The sequence below is a fragment of the Haliotis rufescens genome, unplaced genomic scaffold (assembly GCF_023055435.1).
Source record: "Haliotis rufescens isolate VD_foot unplaced genomic scaffold, xgHalRufe1.0.p SCAF_19, whole genome shotgun sequence".
Taxonomy (NCBI): Eukaryota; Metazoa; Mollusca; class Gastropoda; order Lepetellida; family Haliotidae; genus Haliotis; species Haliotis rufescens.
In genome coordinates this window covers 22256454-22275152 of record NW_025963879.1, presented here as the reverse complement: position 1 = coordinate 22275152, position 18699 = coordinate 22256454, and positions in this window count along the sequence as shown.

Genomic DNA, 18699 nt, shown 5'->3' with positions numbered 1-18699 from the left:
ATTCTTCAATATCCAGTGAAATATATCTCCAATCTGTTCTGATAAATAGCATCACAGCTTCGTGATACAATCCAATACCATGATACAATCAGATGACACTTATAAAGGAGACACTGTGTATGCCAACTGTGTGATAAGAGAGATGGACAAGGTGACGTCAATGAATGCGGTATGTATCATCCTGGGATAACAGGGATGCAGTCACATGTGATGCCTGATGATCACAAATAATTGTTTTCCTTGTTGCCCATATTGTTTTTTACATTGTTTACATTTTCGACCTCTCCGGAATAGCGTAATGGATTCAACTGAAACTTGTTCTGGACGTATGTTACCTTTAGGGGTTTCACGTTTGGACAAGGTGTCAACATTATTACTTCAGCTTGGTCCCAGGTAGGCACCATTCGTGACCAACTCGTGTTATTCCGGGACAAGCCGAATAGCAACTCGTGCCCCTCTCATGGCCATTTTTGCGACCGGGTTCCGTCTAAGGCGCAAACAGGCATACCTAAAACAATTGTCAACTCGTTGCGTAATGGTCCACATATACTTCCCCATATATTATATATATTTCAGATGCAATGTAAAGCACATCGGGACATGCGGAATTATACAGTATGATTGAATAATTTAACTGTAGTTTTGGTAATATTTTTAGATGCAAGACATATATAAAATCAAAAATTAATTGTGAAGGATTCTTTGATGAAGAACCTGAAATCATACGCGCATTCTTATTGGTTTGTCGTATTTTCGCACATAACATTCATCGATAGGGGGACGAGTCTTCTTGCAGGTTACGGAAAGGGGCGAGTGATGGCGAATGAGGTAGGCACCCCATTCGTCACCACTCGCCCCTTTCCGTAACCTGCTCGTCCCGGAATAACACGAGTTGGTCACGAATGGTAGGCACCCTTGATTTTTTTTTCAAATATTCTTCTCCGAAACATAAAGGACCAGCGTCCGAGACTAGGAGCTGCAAGTCTCTTTGAAGTATCTATATCTGAAATATGGCCATTAAAAAAGTTACAAAAGTCTTCAACCATCATGCGGCATTTGTTAACATCTGCTTCCCTTGGCCAATGAATCCGAAACTTCAGATGCTTGTCCCCATCAATGCTCACACCCACTTTGTTCTTGAGGTTTGAATCCGACGTGAGGCGGTAGTATTCACCAATTCACCGAACTGAAAATAATGTTATAGTGGAAATGTATGGTGGAAGGTAATGATTTGTGAACTGTCTTTTTAAACCAGTACTTGTAAACTCTAAGTTGAAAGGGCGGTCGGGTAGCCTAGTGGTTAAAGCTTTCGCTCGCCACGCCGAAGACCCGGGTTCGATTCCCGACAAGGGTACAATGTGTGATCCCCCGCCGTGATATTGCTGGAATATTGCTAAAAGCGGCGTAAAATCATACTCACTCACTCACTCAGTTGAAAAAATACATATTTTATGAGGATTACTCAGCCATTTTTGTACAAAATGTAATTACTTTTGGTATTTGTGAAATTAATTGACAGGGATCTGAAATTTAGCTTGTGTGTTCCTTATTATGATAACATTTTTTGTTGAAATTAAAAGGTATGTGTGTTTGTTATAAAGTCCTCGGGGTTTAGCAGATGATACTTCAGAATGAATGCTGACAGGACCTTTTATTAAGCCGCCGTCGTTGTTAACATTTTTAACTGTTGACGACACATAACCAGATGAACCAGATGGTATGACGCGGCCGGGGATCGAACCCCGGACCTTCCGCTCTCCAGGCGGACGCTCAACCACTAGACCACGGAGGCGGTCGTAATGACATTGAAGGTGGACACGACAGTTATGTATACTCATAATGAGGGACGCATGAGTCTAATTTAACATTAGACAGAGGCAGAGACACACGCCCACTTTCACACTCATACCAACCGATCGTTAACATTTTTCCACCGCGTGTATAATATAGTTACATAATTTGAATTTCGCTTTTGTTACAAATAATATTTTTTTCACAATATATGCTGTTGTTGAAAACCAGTCATATCATTTCTAAATATTATTCAGCAATACATGTACTGCATCGCCTCCCGCGAGATAATTGACGAGCATGCATCTGCTGTGAATTAATTATATGTAACCAATATTTCGTTCCATCAGCAATGTGACAGCTGTTAATCTGTCATGATTATACTTGTACATTGCATTGTGTTTTATACATCATAAAAAATAAGTTGCAAATGTTACATGCATTGTACTGTCACAATAAATATGTAACAAAATAGTTCTGGGCTGGGGACGTGTTCTCATGTTTATTTTCTCGAACACGATGTGTTTGAGAATGGCGACAGATGTTTTTTAGACTTGATATGTAATGCGATCAAAGAGGTGTTCTTGTGTATGAACCGCCCTCATTTGACCCAAGTTAAGGGATGCCTTTTTTATTTTTTTGAATTTGTTACAAAAATCCTGACCTACCCTCTCTTTTTTGTGAATCACCTTGGCTCGAGTCCCTTTCTCCAACATGAAGCGGATACTTTGTGATGCAACTGACATGCTGGTGAAAATCCAAACCAAATTTACTCGCTCTTACATTTACACTCACACTCATACTCACATCTTCTCCACAACCACGCCCACACCACAACCACGACTACGACCACGGTGACAATATCAATCACAATCATAATGACAACTATCTAACCCACGCCCACGCCCACGCCCACGCCCACGCCCACGCCCACACCCACACCCACTCAAACACCCACACCCACACCCACATCCACAGACCCTGATCCTATCCCACACCTACATCCTCATCTAAACTCACAATCCCACACCCACACCCACACCCTGATCCACACCCACACCTACACCATCAGACCCTGTTCCTATCCCACACCCACACCCACACCCACAGACCCTGATCCTATCCCACACCCACACCCACAGACCCTGATCCTATCCAACACCCTCACCCACATCCTCATCAACACCTATATACCGTGATCCTATCCCACACCCACACCCACATCCTCATCCACACCCACATCTACACCCACAGACCCTCCCCTCACCCATACCCTCACCCACACCCACAGACACTGATCCTATCCCACATCCACACCCACAGACCCTGATCCTATTCCACACCCACACCCACACCCACAGACCCTGATCCTATCCCACACCCTCACCCACATCCTCATCAACACCCACAGGCCCTCACCCTCACCCACACCTACACCTACATACCCTGATCCTATCTCACACCCACACCCACATCCTCATCTACACCCACACCTACACCCACAGACCCTGATTCTATCCCACACAAACACCCACACCCACAGACCCTCACCCACATCCACACCCACACCCACATCCTCAACCACACCCACAGACCCTCACCCACACCTACACCTACAGACCCTGATCCTATCCCACACCCACACCCACACCCACACCCACATCCACATCCTCATCCTCATCCTCATCCTCACCCTCACCCTCACCCTCACCCACACCCACACCCACACCCACACCCACACCCACACCTAATACACATTGTCACATTGTCATGGTCAAAGTCAGGAGTGTTTCCATGAATGACCCGTATTGATGTGGCCCCTTCCTACACTACTATCAACTATTTAAAACGTTTCCGTGAAGGACAAGTTTCAGATTTAGATGCTTTGGCGGATCTATTAAGAAAGTAAGAAAGCCAAAAGCTGCTTTACTGTGTTGACGTAATAAGCCCGTTCAATCACTCAGGCATCCAATATCGTGTAACCCAGTCCGAAAATTGCCCTTTGATTGCGATTGACCTATTATTGTATTGACGATACTGCAGGTTCATTTCAAGATTTGTTCTTGTATCGTTGTTCTCAAGCCGTTTTCTCATGCTGGTCAGGACATATTTCAGTTTGCCGCTGATTTGAGTATATAAATTTTATGTTCTGTTTCCGGGGCTTCACGGGAATCCTAACGGCCATTCACTGAGGGCTGTACAGAGCCAAGCCTATTGATACAGTTAATGAACTGTGGTGGTGGTGGTGGAATGGGGTTTAACGTCGCGTCCAAGATTATTGCACTTATATAGCGACGTGCATGTACGTGTGTGTGTGTTTGTGTGGCTGCTTGTACTAGTCCGGACTGATGCCGATTTATAGTGCTAGCCCACTGAGATACCATGCCGCAGTTTAACATGAATACCCCACTCAGACACAGTATACTGACTCCGAGCCGACCAGTCCTTGTTTTAGCCCCTTAATGCCGAGCGCCAGACAGGGTAACAACAAGTACCATCTTTTAACGTCATTTGGTATGACGCGGCCGGGGATCGAACCCCGGACCTTCCGCTCTCCGGGCGGACGCTCTACCACTAGACCACGGAGGCGGTCTAATGAACTGTGGCACTGATACAATGATATATGCATTCACTGATTTCGTCCTGGTATTAACTATATTCCAATTGTTAGTTGTGGTGATATAATCAAGAGATGTCAATAATAGTTTCAGGTACAGTCGCAGCGGAGCGCAAATCAATAAACCACTTTCTACAGCAATGAATCACTTTTCCACAGCAATGAATCACACTCTATAGCAATGAATCACACTCTATAGCAATGAATCACTTTCCACAGCAATAAAAGCACTCTCTACAGCAATGAATCAATTTCCACAGACATGAACCACTCTCTACAGCAATGAATCCCCATCCACAGATATGAATCACTTTCTGTGAACATCTCGACCACCGGACCAATGTCTGCATTGTCAGAGGACAATATGATACTCAGGTAACTGGCTATCAAAGTCGAGTGTGTTTGTCCTTGTCAATACCATCAGACGTATATTGATCCCGACACACATGTATACACTGATCTACATTTCACAGTGTCGGGAAAGACGATCGTTGGCGCACCTTTTGACCCCTCACTTGGTTTCCGGGTAAGAATTGATTCCCAACAACTTCTGTTTGTCGTCTGGCGACTTGATGAATCGCGTGGTCAAGCGTAGTAACTTGGTTAATAGCGTGTCCTCCAAAGGCGTGGAGCGTTGCTCACTGGATTGTCTGGTCCAAACTTGATGATTTACGGACCGCCATCAGGAACCGAGGAAGGCGATTGATGAGTTCTGGGCCTCCCATGAAAGACTTGACCTAAAAACATTAAGATTATTTTTTTAACATAATCAGACTGGAATCGGTAAAGCCAGGTTTCATCCATAGCTAAACATCGTTGCAAGAACCTTTCTGGATCAGCTTCCAACAGAGCTTGAATATCACAAGACATGTTGTGCATGGTGCCTTGTGCTGATACTGTCTTCATTGCCAAAGTTTCTGTGAAAATGGGATGTTCTCTGTCCGGAGAAATGCCCACTAGCAATATTAGGGTCAGTCGTTTACCGGTCGGTCATCACCAAATCGTGACTTCCCTGGATCATTTCTAAGGTGCCCACCTCTTCCAGTGACACGAGAAAAGTTACCATTCCATTGTGTTGTACTCATATCTTCAATTATCCTTAAAAGAATCCCGTGCTTGTTGACTTTTATAATGTTTCGACAGGCATTTTGCCAGTTATCTTGCTTATTTAAGAATCAAATTATGTTTTAAATGATACCAGTTCATTTAGAATACAATATTCTTATTAGTTGAAGGCAAAATATTAGTGATATGCTCCAAAAGTAGTACCATATTCCATACTGTTAGCAAGGAAGCGATATTATCATGTTTTGTCGGCCATCTTGTCGGCCATCTTGAATGTTTAAAAATATCCAAAGATGACAGAGTGTCATCAGTCAGTTCATAATCTAGAGAACATCATTAAACAAATCCAGCAATAAAAAAACTTTATCCCTTAATTCTGGGTTGGGGGAAATTTTATTTCTCTGCCGGACGAGGATGGCTTTTGGTGTTCAGCCCTATTTCTGAAAGTACGTGATCACTAGACGTTCATTAAGGTTTTTCCATTCTCCACCTTGCATATTTTATTGGATTGTCACAGGAGAACAATTTGCTCAATTGACAGAGGTTTTTGTGCATGTACCTCGATTACATCATGCAAAGGATTTCACAATTACGCAATTCGCTATTCCTTTTTTGTGAGGCTCAGAATCAATCCTTGTATTCTAACCAGGAATCACCACCAGGAGTCACTGAAATTACGAATGGATAAAGAACGTTTTGTAGAATGCTGTTGGTGATCGTAAACGATATTTTACGAGACGTCGTATCGAAAACGCTTTGTGGATCGTTCCCCACGTGTATAATAAATCCAATCTTGTATAAACGTTATTTTAGATCACAATGTTCCATGTGAATATCTATTGCTTATTCATCAACCCTGGACGTTCCACTGCGGATAATTCATGATACAAAACTCTCATGTTGACAATATACAAAATACTACCCAATGATATTTACTCGTGACGCTATAATGATCCATCTTTGTTGGAACTCCCAAACGTCTAGTTCCGTTTAACAGTGAACTCTGTAAATATTGAGTTGATAAAATCAATCTCGTTAAATCGGTTTAGGCAAGTGATCGATACAACAGACAGACATTTTGCTGCTATTATAAAAAGGCAACTGGCAAATTGTGAAAAAAGAGAATGTTGGATGACATGTATTGAATTCATTGATTCTGCTTTTCGCACCTTAGTCTACTTGAAAACCCGAAGCCGATATCCAAAGAAATGCTTAAGCACGCCATGGATTTGATACGTGTGTAAAGAATAAATACTGTTTTGCTCTTTGGACAAATCCTTTTTGGAAAAAATGTGTTTAAGTGAAGCCATTGATCTTGTCTAACGGGGCATGTCACGTTTTTGAAGTACTCAAAACTTATGCGTTCGAGTATACCTTGTGTCTGAACAAACGTCTGGCTATTCACACAGACTACCTAGTCGAACCTATTCCTACAGACTGTCTTGATGTATATATTCCTCGAGACTGTATCGATCGACATATTCCAACAGACTGTCTTGGGTGTACAGCTTCCTACAGACTGTCTCGAGATACATGTTGCTACAGACTGTCTAGAGATACATATCTAGAGATACATATTGCTACAGACTGTCTAGAGATACATATCTAGAGATACATATTGCTACAGACTGTCTAGAGATACATATCTAGAGATACATATTGCTACAGACTGTCTAGAGATACATATTGCTACAGATTGTCCATAAATAGATATTGTTACAGACTGACTAGATACATATTGCTACAGACTGTCTAGAGATACATATCTAGAGATACATATTGCTACAGACTGTCGAGAGATACATATTGCTACAGATTGTCCATAAATAGATATTGCTACAGACTGTCTAGATACATATTGCTACAGACTGTATAGAGAAACATATGGCTACAGACTGTCTAGAGATACATATTTCTACGGTCTGTCTCGAGATACATATTCCTAAAGACTGTCCAGAAATACATATTCCTACAGACTGTCTGGAGATACATGTTGCTACAGACTGTCTAGAGATACATATTGCTACAGACGGTCCATAAATACATATTGCTACAGACTGTCTAGAGATACATATTACTACAGGCTGTCTAGAGATACATATTCCTACCAAGTGTCCTACTGCAAAATGTACAACTAATCAGTCCCATAATCTCATAGTCGTCACCGACTTGTGTCCATCCTTACGTATACAGGAAACTCGATGTCCGAGGACCTTATCCAATCACTTTAAAACACGTGTAGAATAATACTTTTTTTTACAGTTAAATGAAATTCCCATGGGAAAAGTTGTACCAAGATGATATTGCGGGATCATCGTTGATTAAGGTTGTCAATGTATAATTGGCACTCCGAGAACAACTAAACTTTCAGGTGTGGCAATAAATAAGTGATGACCGATACTATTTAAGGCGTTTACGATGAATGTCCATTTGAAAATTTCCCAGGGGATTGATTTACGATTTTGTCTTTGTTTCACCATCCTCCATCTTTGTCCCGCTCAAAGTTGATGCTGCTGGAGACACATGTTCCGTCTGTCAAGCGTACCGTCTGGCGGTTTACCTGTATCCTGACTATAATCAATTACCTAGATGAACACCGTATTGAATGATTACCAGCGAGAAGACTGTACTCATAGAAGAGTGAAATCTCTCACCCCGGCAGAATTATACCCCTTGGAACCTGAACACGTTCATCTCCTCTTCATCAACCACAGACGATGTACAACAATCATAATCCATGTTTTGTTCGATCTGTTTGAAGCTTTTCAAATGTCACGACGCTTTCATCTGGTAGCAATTATCCATCTATCTGTTCGGTCAGGAAGCGAGCTTTTACAATTGCCTTTGTCTGAAACCTTAGACATCACGCTTAGATGCCCCGGGGAAGAACATGGCAAGAAGTCCAAAGACTAGTGTATAGGCTCATGGAAACACTCGGTCGCCTTGACGGAATGTGAGTGGGATGTGTGGTCATGGATCAGTGCAAGGGACCCGTCATTAAATATTCTGGGTTGTTGTGTGAGTGAGTGAGTGAGTGAGTGGGTGAGTGAGTGAGTGAGTGAGTGAGTGAGTGCGTGAGTGAGTGAGTTGGGTTTAACGCCGCTTTTTGTGGGAAGGGGAATAACAGTATTGTGTTCAGGAAACCCAGAAGAACTCTCTCTAGTGGATAGAGTGTCTGCAGGGAGAACGGAAGGCCGGTGGTTCGATCCAAGGCCATGGTACTTGGTGTTACTCTGCATTAATGGGATAAAACAGGGATTGGACGGAGTCAGTATGATGTGTCTGAGAGGAGTATTCGTGTTAAACTGTGGTATTGTATCTCAGTGCGATACAAGCAGGCACACATCAAGTCCAATCTTGAACGCGACGCTAAACCCCATTTCACTTCCCCTCTGGCATGTACGGCGAACAATTATAGTTTCTTAACATAACTATTTTCTGCAAAAATAATTCTTTAAAAAATACCGGAAAATAACGTGTCATCAGACCAATTGTGTATTTAAAAACACGAGACGTCATGGCGCGAATTATTCTGCTTAATAAAAGAACATGTCACTGTCATAGCTGTCCTGGTTCTAAACGTCGGGGATATTCTCAGTACTACAGTAAACAGTTCATCAAAAGAGATGCGGACCAGAAGTCAATACGCAACACACAAACATGTTCAATACTGTTTATACGTTTTTCTACTGCCCGGTGTATAGAGACTTTGGTCGTCATGTATGTATTGTTCACTGGGATTATCGTGCAGTTCTGATAAATATTTTAAATCCTTTAATTATTCATGAAGGCTTTTGGCCGTTGCGTTAGATCGCCTAGATTTGTAACAGGAACTATATAGATTAAGACTGATGGTGGCTGATGGCAGGCGCGTGTAATTGATGATGCTGTTGATGATGTAGCTACTTGTTTACTGCATCATCTTTGTTGGCATCTATTACAACTGTATTAAGTGCGTTTCTTGTTCGCACCCTCCAACGAAACCGATATCCTATTCATTAAACGAATGTTGCTAAACACGTCCACTTTGAATTGTGATTCACATTCGACTTTTGATGCAGAGGCTGATATATTTCTTACTGACATAATATGGAGTCAGTAGACTAAGAAAATCAAATGAAATTGAGGTTTTACTCACAAACATTTAATGGTTTTTAAACACTGCTGGACACAATTCTGTTACAAATATATACAAAAAGTCTATATTAATTTTTTTTCCATTTGAACTTTAGCGCAGTTTACTTTGTTTTGAAACAAGGTGCAGCCTAGCAACGTGTTGATGCCAATTTTTTGGTCCAATCCCAGTTTCAAGTGTATACTTTGACCGACAATTTATATTGGATGACTGACGCAGGGTTTATTTCTGAGCGATCAATTTTGGTTTCTATGTAGTGTGACTGCGAAAACAAAGATGAAAGACTACCCACCACTTTATCAAAAACGCAGTTGCGCAACAATGCACATGGATTCATAGTTCGAGCAGTATTATTCCATCTACATGACGGCGGCATATAGGTAGTTGAGCCTGGGCCAAGTAAAACGGTTGATGAATGCCTGATGACCGGTCTACGCCGTCGAGGTTCAATGACATACAAGTCAAGGCACGGAGCCTGACCTCCTTCATTAAATCAGATCTTTTACTCCGAGACGATACCTCTCTGTTTGAAGATCTGGTGACACCAACATAGGGCACGCCAGGTGAGCTTTCTAATCAACCAATCAGTGTCGAGCTTCTTAATTCTCAGTACGAGTAATAAAAGTATTCAAAACCAGCATAGTTTTGTATCTCGAAAACGAACTAAAACGACAAGTTCCGAATGGAGAAAGAAAAGGGGCGTCATTTTATTGTTATGTAGATTTTTCCCGTGGTAGGTACACCAAATAGTTAGTACCATCGAAGAAATAAATGTGTTCTCAGTGGGTTTTTATTACCTTTTCAAATCGAAATTTCCGAATCAAGGTGGTGACAAAATGAAGCCGAATCGTTTTAGAAAGCTGACAAAAATCCATGCAGTTCATTCAGAGTGGGCTGTCAAAGTGTGTTCATTGTTCACCTGACGCGGCCTTTAACGGAGGTGTATCTTAATGCAGAGTATCGGAGAAGATGATTTGATTTGACTGACTGCTTACCACCCGATCACCGTTTTAAGTCAGTGAATACTTATATGACGGCGGTCTGTGAATAATCGAATCTGGACCAGAAATCCAGTGATTGACATCATGAGCATCGATCTATGCAATTTGGGATACGATGACATGCCTCAACCAAGTCAGCGAGCCTGACCACCAGATCCTGTTAGTCGCCTCTTACGACAAGCACAGACTTATTTTGACAAGGATCCTTCACACGATTGGATTCTGGTCGACACTTCAAATGTGTCTATATATGTAGGGGCGGTCGGGTAGCCTAGTGGTTAAAGCGTTCGCTCGTCACGCCGAAGACCCGGGTTCGATTCCCGACATGGGTACAATGTGTGAAGCCCATTTCTGGTGTCCCCCGCCGTGATATTGCTGGAATATTGCTAAAAGCGGCGTAAAACCATACTCACTCACTCACTCACTCACTATATATGTAACTATCATATTTCACGTAAAACCATACTGTGAAACGAACTTTAACACTTAAGAATGACCGCTATGACTTTGTGTTTTTTTAGGTCATTTCACAACAATAATCATATAAACTGTATTAGTCGTTTGAATAGTCAGCTCAATTAAAGAGAGATTAAATGTCTCAATGCCCTTGTGTCAATGTTTAATCAGGTCTACACGTTGTTGCTGGCGCCATATGTGAAACAAATTAGAATGGTCATTATAAGTGCCAGGTTGATATATACACCTCGTCAAAGGTATCGCACCACCAAGTTTTTTTGATGATCGGATAATAATCATAATCATAATCATAATCATAATGAAGAAGGCTGCAGTGTTGGGAAGTCTTCACATTCTTCGAAAAGTTCTGGTTGGGTTTGACTAGTCAGCGCTTCCTGGGAGAAGTCCCATTCGCTGTCTGGACTGCGTGTAGAGGGGTCAAGGGCCCTGAGCTGATGATGAGCCTAACCAGCCTGAGTGTGCCAGGATCACCCAAACCCTCTTTACTGCATTTTTTTATTTTAATCTGTAATAATAATAATAATAATAATAATAATAATAAAAACAATAATAATAATAAAAATAAAAATAATAATAATAATAATAATAATAATAATAATAATAATAATAATAATAGGCTATTTATATTGCGCATATTTCCGTAACACTCAGGGTCATGCTCAAAGCGCTATTATTACCCCGGTCACTTTATCAGTGTACACCCAAAAATCATTCTCAGCTGCCTGGGGTGTATATAACCCAAGCTGCCTGTTAGGCGCTACAAGGTTAACAACCACATTGCCATCTCATCCTACTGGGTACCCATTCACTGCTTGGTGAACAGAGGTACATTTCGAAAAAGTCACTTGCCCAAGGAGACACCACATGTCTTACATGTGCTTCAGTGTGGAGCAGAACCGAATCCCTAGAAACTCTCAGAAACCAAGCTGCCGAAACGCGATCACCCATCCAAGGACTCTTCGCGCCACCAGAAAAGAGATAGGTAAGGAGAAGTTGGAAAGTGAAACAAAAGCAATCAAAAGTGTTCATGTTAAATTTTATTATTTCATGAATAATAGGGAAACAGTTTTATTCGCCAGCGACTACAGGGACTGTAATTTGGGATGAATAGAGGCAGTATAAGTATGGTAACTGTCAGGAATGGTTGGTTGGTTGGTTTGTTGTTTAACGCCGCACTCAGCAATATTCCAGCTATATGACGGCGGTCTGTAAATAATCGAGTCTGGACCAGACAATCCATCGATTAATATCATGAACATCGATCCACGCAATTGGGATCGATGACATGCATCAACCAAGTCAGCGAGCCTGACCACCCGATCCCGTTAGTCGCCTTTTACGACAGGCATAGTCGCCTTTTACGGCACGCATGGGTTGCTGAAGACCTATGCTATCCCGGAATCTTCACGGGTCCTGTCCGGAATGAGATAGACAAATGAATACGTACGCGTCTTAGTAACGTTGTACCCATGTCACAGTTAAATGATCAACAGTGCGAGTCAGTACCTGGTGTAGCCACCTCGCCCTCATGTTCGCGGTCAGATGCCTGATCCTCAACTGAGGGACGTGTTGCCATACCTGATGCAATGCCTGGGTGAATTCTTGGAGATTCTGTACTGGATGGTCCCTTGCTGTAACCCTGCGTCCCAACTGATCCCGCAGATGCTCGATTGGATTCAGGTCTGGGCTTCGAGAATGCCAAGACAGAGTTTCAATGGCGTTGGTCTGGAGATGGTCATTTACAGCTCGTGCTCGGTGGGATCGGGCATTGTTGTCCATGAAGACGAGTTCAAGTACCCGGTTAGGAAAATAAGGCACCGTCAAAAATGGTTCCTTTGTCCAATAGAGCAATAATAGAAGCAGCATCCCTATACCATCACTGAGCCGCCACCACATGCCACTCTGTCCTGATGTTGCGCTGATGATAGGATGTTCCTCTTTGCCTCCAGACACGAGTCCCACCATCAGTTTTGTGCAATAAAAACCGACTCTCGTCAGACCAATGGATCCACTTCCATGACTTCAAGTTCCAGTGTGCTCGAGTCTGACACCAGGTTAAACGGCCCCGCATGTGATGGGGTGAGGAGTGGACGTCCTTTTGGTCTTCTGGCCCTTAATCCTGCTGCATTCATTCGACGCCTAACGGTGCTAAGGGACAATCTGTTGTGACGAAGAACAGTGCAAGTTAAAGTTGGCAGCCGTTTTGCCTGGCGTCCAAGGCAGTGGTCCTCTCTGGCAATGGCCTTCTGTGGACGTCCTTAACACAGCAAGTCCCTCACATGTCCAGTCAATGTGTCTGTTTACTAATCAGTACCGTAAGGTTAATGTTCAACACGGTGGCAATAGCCCGACATGACCTGCCAGTTTGCTGCATGCCTGTGATTTTCCATCTTTGATTTTCTGGGATAGTGCGCTCAGACACTTCAGTTACAACCGTTCCAAAGAAAGATGTTCAAATTGGTAGAACTTTCATTCAAAATTAAAAGGAGTAGAGACGCATGAACCTTCTGTCATCAAACATGAAATTCTCAAAGGAAACAACATTGGTGTGCATACGGCTCGCATAAATGCACCACAAGGTTGGGCAGCTAGGGCGGCTACCATTCTACAGGCAGATGATGTGTCAACACACAGTGTGCCATTTGATAATCTGTACATTGAAAATGAACTTGCAATTGCACTTCAAATTTGGTGGTGCGTAACTTTTGACGAGGCGTATACATACCAGAATTTGAGCAATCTGATTAGGGGTGGTGTGGGAATTATTTGAACCAGATTTGCCAGGATTGCCATCTGACCCATGACTGCTCATTCTCTGTATGGTAGTTCATAGTTTATGAAGTAAAAATTAATTTTGGTCCAAGAGCAAGATAAAACGTCAGAAAGCGTGATTTGTGGACGAAAATGACTTTAGTCCATCGCTTATCTTGTCAAGTATATTTAGAACATGCCCCCCACATGTAACATGTAACGCCGCTTTTAAAATTATTCCAGTTATATCACGGCGTGACTGCTTAATGTGGGAGGAAAGCCCGAAGTGATACAGGTCTTAGACGTTTACCAATTCGGTGAAACCAACGAGCACGGGTATGGTGCAGACAAACCAAGAAACATAATCGAGGCGAACCGGGATTCGATCCCACAATCATAGGTTTCTGGTGTGTCCAAGGGACAGCGAATTGCAGCGCATTAGACGACTGGGCCACCCGTGCCAATCTTACTTAGACGAACCCCAGTCTTATATTACGGCTGATCTCCCCGCCTAGGAATGCCCTCCGGGTCGCCCTCCGACAGATAGATCTATTACCGGCTAAATCTCCGACAGATAGAACTATTACCTGCTCGATCTCCGACAGACAGATCTATTCCCTGCTCGATCTCCGACAGATAGATCTCTTACCTGCTCGATCTCCGACAGAGAGATCTCTTACCTGCTCAATCTCCGACAGTTAGATCTATTACCTGCTAAATCTCCGACAGATAGATCTCTTACCTGCTCAATCTCCAACAGATAGATCTATTACATACTCAATCTCCGACAGATAGAACTATTACCTGCTCAATCACCGACAGATAGATCTATTACATACTCAATCTCCGACAGATAGATCTATTACCTGCTCAATCACCGACAGATAGATCTATTACATGCTCAATCACCGACAGATAGATCTATTACATACTCAATCTCCGACAGATATATCTATTAAATGCACAATCTCCGACAGATAGATCTATTACCTGCTCAATCTCCGACAGATAGATCTATTACCTGCTCAATCTCCGACAGATAGATCTATCACCTGATCTATATCCGACATACAGATCTCTTACCTAGTCGATCTCTCACAGATAGATCTCTTATAGGGTCGTTTCTCCGACACATAAATCTCATACAGGTCGTTCTCCATCCTAACACTTGGTCGTTCTTCGACAGATAGACCTAAATACTGGGTCGCTCTCGGACATAACACTATCTTAAAGGAGCGTTCTCCGACATATATATATCTCACCTGCTTATTCTCCGATTGATTCGGACAAATATCGCATTCACAAGGTTTCCCATTTTTAACGTACATATTTCAAAAACGTTGTAATGGTATTTGGCGTTTACTCTGCGCCTATAACCTTTCCATTTAAAGAGACAAGGGTGAAGGAATAAAAAAACAGCGAATGTTGTCATGCACTTTCTACCAATGTCGGCGAAACTCTCATGTAGCACAGCAACGACCACACTGATGTCCAAGACGTCGTGTCAAATTCCGGCAAATATTGACCCATGGATCCTTAGAAGCAGAAAATGGTGAACGATGTGTTTACCAAAAAACACACCTTCCCAACAAACGTTCACATAATGGTAATCAATTCCCGATAGATATAATACATGTATAAATATATATTGTCCGTTTAAAATCGATACGATGCGTAATACGAGATAAATCTTAGATTATCTCTTACTGATGTCCAACCGCTGTGCCAGAGAGAAACGGGAGTTTGTTTAGATAGGCGAGATTGAAAACATATAAGCATACTGTTTTCTTAGGGATATCTATTACCTGAAACGAGTCCTTTGCTGTTTGGATGTGCGAGCGCGACAGCTGAAGTTTGTAATCTATTGCTTGTTAATTGCATCGTGATCACGTGAATTGCAATAGAGTGCTATCAACAGGCCAGCATGAGTGATCTTAGCGATTACAGATCTATATCATCTGTCATTATATGCTGCTCTTGGTTCTGTTGTACGACTTCGAGTTCGACGAGGGTGTCCTGTCCGTTAAGGTCTTTGATATTACGTTTCTGATTATACAACTAACCCCCTTATTTAGACCCATAAGTGAACAAAATGGTGATGGTAGTGATAATATGGATTATCACTTTGTTTGTCTATATTCCGGTCGAAAATTCTATTTTCACCGAGCTCTTTTTAAAGATAATAATTGATATTCTGCATGAGGGAATCAATCACATTTGTTTAATTAGAAATACGCGTGTTTCATGAATGCAATGTGGTTTGTTTAACTGTTAAAATATTAAAAAGAACACGAAAAATTTCGTTTGAACATAGGGCTGTTAAATGAATGCATTGTCATGGCTGTTATTGTGGCGATAATTGAGTCCTCAGTGGTGGGAGAGTGGAGTTTGGAGCGGGGGAGAGTTGGGTTCTCGATGGTGGGAGAGTGGAGTTTGGAGAGGGAGAGAGTTGGGTCCTCGATGGTTTGAGAGTGGCTTGTGGAGCGGGGGAGAGTTTGGCCCTCGATTGTGGGAGAGTGGAGTTTGGAGCGGGAGAGAGTTGGGTGTTTGAATACAATCCGACATTGCCAATGTTGGGCAAGTCCATTATATGATCAGGGGAAGGGGGACGTTTGGTATTTCCTGGATATTCTCACAGTTTTCACGTCGTTTGTCTGTACCTTTTCTCTCCAACTTTTGAAAGACATTGTTCGGCCATTGCGTTCGCCTGCGTTGCTGAGCTACATCTAGGGGGAACAACTTACTAGACACTTCCCTCTCAAAACTAACGTCGTTCAAGGTGCGAGCGCATTTTCGAAACTCCAGAAATGACGTCATGTTAGAACAATGTTTTATCGTTATATACACCACGCTTCTTTCTTCATTGTTCTTTGCGATTTATCCCGTAGGTATCTTATATGGCGATACACCATTTGGGAAAGTTTCTGATCACACCGTAGTTGTAGCGATATTACGCCAGAATTAAGTTACAAGTTTTGAGATATGTAGGTGGAGAAGTTCCTTGCCCACTCCTCATAAACCATATAATTTGGAGTCAATGTTTTTAATCCTGTGGCAATTTTTTGAAATTTTACAGAAGCACGGTCAATAAATTGTAGATTTTTGTATCCCCGTATTTCTGATCCATGTTCCAAGTCATGTAGCACCATAGAATCAAAAGCCGAGATTAGGCAATCAAGAGGTAAATTAATATTATTGTGCTCAGAGGGAGACAGAACACAGCTTTCTTGGCATCAGAGACAATCTATATAATTGCGCGTATCAACGTTCGATTTAAGTGGTGCTAGGGATCGTTATGACAGGGTAGAAGGATCGTTAGGATGGTGTTACATCTCGGAGCTAAAGACATGGAGATGCGTATATTGGTCAGGAAATGAGTTGTCAATCGTGAAAATCGATGGTGTGATATCCAATTCAAGCATACATGGCCCACAACTCCCACTTAGACTGACGTTTGCAATTCTTCTTGGCCCAATTCCATGTTCAAGTATGCAGAGGTCTCTGACTTTGATTTAATTAATGTCATTTGATGTGCAGTTTTCTCCGTTCAATGTTCGTTAAAGTCACTGCGTTTAACCTCAGTGCGTCGTGATAATGTCCTGCAAATGAAAAGCAAAACATAATGCAGGTTTTTACCACTTTAATAAAACCCAAGAACACGGGAAGGGTGCTTCAAGCAAGAACCATTACCAGGGCTGATCTGGGATTCGAACCCACGATCATCGATATTTGGCATTCCGAAGGGACGCAACTCTGTATAGCATGTTTGAGAGCAATAGACGACAGGCCCAACCAGTGTCTCCCTGTGTGGTAGGAAGGATGAAGTATTGTTGCGTTAATGTTTCCATAAACCGAAATAGGCCATGCCCACGAACGAATTACAGTTTCCTGAATGGCTGATAATAGAATGGACGGGGCTTGATTTGAATGTTTTTTGAATGTGCTTGAATGATGTCACCGACTTCCTACTGTCGTCATCAGTTGTTTTAATGATTTTTTAAGAATATTAGCTGACTCTATCCCGTATCGTTAATATTATATATCAGGAATACAAATTGCACCTTGCCTAATATTGAAATTACAAGTCTCATGAGTATACATGGATAGATCGTGACACGTTAGTGCAAATATCGTATTCCAATCATTGAAAGGGCATGTAAATATGACTTATTTGCACCTTAGTCCTGTCTATCAATTTCAAAGGCTGAAAAGAAAATACAGTGGAAGCGGTGCCATAAAAACCGAGGCTCCTACGGTGGCCCATAAGGGACATGGAGTCTGTTTTTCAATATTTTGATGTTTAACTTACTTTAATCTTAACCTTATGCAAATTAACACAATCTGCCATACAAATATGTGATAAATCATGTATAACAACATCCGAAAACATAGAAAATGTACTTTTAAGTAGCTTTTGAGTCGCTGAAATGTGAAGTGAAAATGTCAAAAACTAAAATGAAAATGACAAAAACACAAAACGAAAATGTCAAAAACTAAAATGAAAATGACAAAAACACAAAACGAAAATGTCAAAAACTAAAATGATTACACAGAAAACTACTTCCACCGCGTTTTCGTTTTGTGTTTTTTACATTTTCATTTAAGTTTTTGACATTTTCGTTTCGTTTTTCAGTAATTCAATATCTTCTTTACACATGATTTATCACATATTTGTATGACAAATCGTGTTGATTTGCAAAAGGTTACGATAAATGTAAGTGAAATATCAAAATATTGAAAAACAGACTCCATGTCCCTTATGGGCCACCGTAGGCTCCATATATATAGTCTTGTTGAAGGAAATGGCCTCCTAAATTACATGCTTGATCTCACAAGCCCGACCCTCTGTGTGCACCCCAGCA